The sequence below is a fragment of the Hyla sarda genome, unplaced genomic scaffold (assembly GCF_029499605.1).
Source record: "Hyla sarda isolate aHylSar1 unplaced genomic scaffold, aHylSar1.hap1 scaffold_1812, whole genome shotgun sequence".
NCBI classification, from domain to species: domain Eukaryota; kingdom Metazoa; phylum Chordata; class Amphibia; order Anura; family Hylidae; genus Hyla; species Hyla sarda.
Window position 1 is genome coordinate 35,850 of NW_026608459.1, and position 4,151 is coordinate 40,000.

General features: G+C 42.7%; 1 pseudogene; it reads right to left on the bottom strand.

Moving 5' to 3' along the window:
* Positions 1-1,716: 1,716 nt before the first annotated feature.
* On the bottom strand, positions 1,717-1,819 carry LOC130314367 (U2 spliceosomal RNA; annotated as a pseudogene).
* Positions 1,820-4,151: the final 2,332 nt, after the last annotated feature.

Here is a 4,151-nt window from a genome sequence, read left to right on the forward strand (position 1 = left end):
CTCCAACAGTGGCCAGACACAAGCGGCACCACCTATTGTCTTTTGCCTGCAGTAGGGGCCCACTGGACTAGCCAGCAAGCAGCTGCAGCAGTAGTAAATAAACAGGTAATCTTTCTTTCCAACACTGAACCCTGGTGGTGCACTTAATATATGCTACCAGATAGGGGACATATCAGATATTAAACTGATATAAACAGACACCACATTTGATACCAGCCAAAAGGAAGAATGAGAAGTGATAACTGTGAAAGGGGAGGAACCAACGCTGTCCCCTTCACATGCACCATCACTACTTGTAGGAAGGGAGGCTGGCTGGCAGCCTCCCATACACACTCTGGCTGGGTGGCAGTCACCCACCAGTACACACAGCAGGCCCTAAACCCATATCATTATTGCTAAGCAGGAAGATGGGAGTCCATTTCACTCTGATGGACCATTTTTAAATGCAATCCATAACCTGGCTTTGGCAGGAACCCTTCTTACTCCTCCTACTTGCATTTGATACTGGGTTTAGGATCTGCATAGGAAACACACACACACACACACACAAGCACACACTTACCTGTGTTGCCTGCTGACGCCTCCTTGGCTGTCCCCAAACGGTATAAAACCAACAGCCACGGGAAGCTGTAAGGATAGAGGACATACCTGCATCCTATTGGACTCACTTGTCTTGGTTAAATCCAGCTTATTTGAAAACTTATGGTGCTGCTGCTTCTGATCATGGCAGTGCTGCTTCTGACAAGGCTGTTCTTTGGTGGGCCTAGGTGACATCACAATCTCCATGGTTACATACACAACAAAGGTCAGATGTTGTTTACACCTGGCCATGCCAGTGGTATTGAGTAGCATATCACAGTGCTAAGGGTCCTGGATGCAACAATCTTTCAATGGGGAATAGCCGCACTGAGTTTGTCAAGTGCACCCATGTTTGCAACTCCAACAATACACACATATGTATGTATGTATGTTGTATGTATGTATGTATGTATGTGTATCTATCTATCTATCTATCTATCTATCTCTTTCTCTCTCTCTATATGTATATATATATATATATATATATAATTTATTTTTCTTTTAAATATATATATATATATATATATATATATATATATATATACATATATAGAGAGAGAGAGATGGAAATACTTTTTTAAACATGTTTTCACCCTTTTTTTACCTTCTTTTTTTCTTCTCTCCATGTTTTCCTTCTTTCCTCCTTTTTTCCTATGCTGCTGCTTCTTATTTTTCTTCTTTTTCAGACCCTATCATTGCACTATTGCTTATTCAATACCACCAGCAGATGGAGACACTATATTACAACATTAGTTGTGAGCAGCAATTTGTACAAACAAATGCCTCATAGCTGATGTCCTATCCATTATTACAATGGATGGCTGGCTGGCAACATTTGTTTTAATTATTCCAATACCACAGTACCAATGCATGGTCAATTAACAAGATTCAGCACCCACTACCTGAAAGACAGCTACCTATCATGTCATGTCCAACCTGCACAGGTGTGCTGGTTGCTGAGCTTATTCAATTAAAGAGGACATTCAGCAGCAGCAGTCCTGTGCCTGGTCGCTCCAACAGGGGCCAGACACAAGCGGCACCACCTATTGTCTTTTGCCTGCAGTAGGGGCCCACTGGACTAGCCAGCAAGCAGCTGCAGCAAATAAACAGGTAATCTTTCTTTCCAACACTGAACCCTGGTGGTGCACTTAATATATGCTACCAGATAGGGAACATATCAGATATTAAACTGATATAAACAGACACCACATTTGATACCAGCCAAAAGGAAGAATGAGAAGTGATAACTGTGAAAGGGGAGGAACCAACGCTGTCCCCTTCACATGCACCATCACTACTTGTAGGAAGGGAGGCTGGCTGGCAGCCTCCCATACACACTCTGGCTGGGTGGCAGTCACCCACCAGTACACACAGCAGACCCTAAACCCATATCATTATTGCTAAGCAGGAAGATGGGAGTCCATTTCACTCTGATGGACCATTTTTAAATGCAATCCATAACCTGGCTTTGGCAGGAACCCTTCTTACTCCTCCTACTTGCATTTGATACTGGGTTTAGGATCTGCATAGGAAACACACACACACACACAAGCACACACTTACCTGTGTTGCCTGCTGACGCCTCCTTGGCTGTCCCCAAACGGTATAAAACCAACAGCCACGGGAAGCTGTAAGGATAGAGGACATACCTGCATCCTATTGGACTCACTTGTCTTGGTTAAATCCAGCTTATTTGAAAACCTATGGATCTGCTGCTTCTGCTCATGGCAGTGCTGCTTCTGACAAGGCTGTTCTTTGGTGGGCCTAGGTGACATCACAATCTCCATGGTTACATACACAACAAAGGTCAGATGTTGTTTACACCTGGCCATGCCAGTGGTATTGAGTAGCATATCACACTGCTAAGGGTCCTGGATGCAACAATCTTTCAATGGGGAATAGCCGCACTGAGTTTGTCAAGTGCACCCATGTTTGCAACTCCAACAATACACACATATGTATGTATGTATGTATCTATCTATCTATCTATCTATCTCTTTCTCTCTTTCTTTATGTATATATATATATATATATATATATAATTTTTTTTTCTTTTAAATATATATATATATATATATATATATATATGTATATACATATATAGAGAGAGAGAGAGATGGAAATACTTTTTTAAACATGTTTTCACCTTTTTTTTTAACCTTCTTTTTTTCTTCTCTCCATGTTTTCCTTCTTTCCTCCTTTTTTCCTATGCTGCTGCTTCTTATTTTTCTTCTTTTTCAGACCCTATCATTGCACTATTGCTTATTCAATACCACCAGCAGATGGAGACACTATATTACAACATTAGTTGTGAGCAGCAGTTTGTACAAACAAATGCCTCATAGCTGATGTCCTATCCATTATTGCAATGGATGGTTGGCTGGCAACATTTGTTTTTATTATTCCAATACCACAGTACTAATGCATGGTCAATCAACAGCAATAACACCCCCATGTCAATTAACAAGATTCAGCACCAGCTACCTGAAAGACAGCTACCTATCATGTCATGTTCAACCTGCACAGGTGTGCTGGTTGCTGAGCTTATTCAATTAAAGAGGACATTCAGCAGCAGCAGTCCTGTGCCTGGTCGCTCCAACAGTGGCCAGACACAAGCGGCACCACCTATTGTCTTTTGCCTGCAGTAGGGGCCCTCTGGACTAGCCAGCAAGCAACTGCAGCAGTAGTAAATAAACAGGTAATCTTTCTTTCCAACACTGAACCCTGGTGGTGCACTTAATATATGCTACCAGATAGGGGACATATCAGATATTAAACTGATATAAACAGACACCACATTTGATACCAGCCAAAAGGAAGAATGAGAAGTGATAACTGTGAAAGGGGAGGAACCAACGCTGTCCCCTTCACATGCACCATCACTACTTGTAGGAAGGGAGGCTGGCTGGCAGCCTCCCATACACACTCTGGCTGGGTGGCAGTCACCCACCAGTACACACAGCAGGCCCTAAACCCATATCATTATTGCTAAGCAGGAAGATGGGAGTCCATTTCACTCTGATGGACCATTTTTAAATGCAATCCATAACCTGGCTTTGGCAGGAACCCTTCTTACTCCTCCTACTTGCATTTGATACTGGGTTTAGGATCTGCATAGGAAACACACACACACACACACACACAAGCACACACTTACCTGTGTTGCCTGCTGACGCCTCCTTGGCTGTCCCCAAACGGTATAAAACCAACAGCCACGGGAAGCTGTAAGGATAGAGGACATACCTGCATCCTATTGGACTCACTTGTCTTGGTTAAATCCAGCTTATTTGAAAACTTATGGTGCTGCTGCTTCTGACAAGGCTGTTCTTTGGTGGGCCTAGGTGACATCACAATCTCCATGGTTACATACACAACAAAGGTCAGATGTTGTTTACACCTGGCCATGCCAGTGGTATTGAGTAGCATATCACAGTGCTAAGGGTCCTGGATGCAACAATCTTTCAATGGGGAATAGCCGCACTGAGTTTGTCAAGTGCACCCATGTTTGCAACTCCAACAATACACACATATGTATGTATGTATGTATGTATGTGTATCTATCTATCTATCTA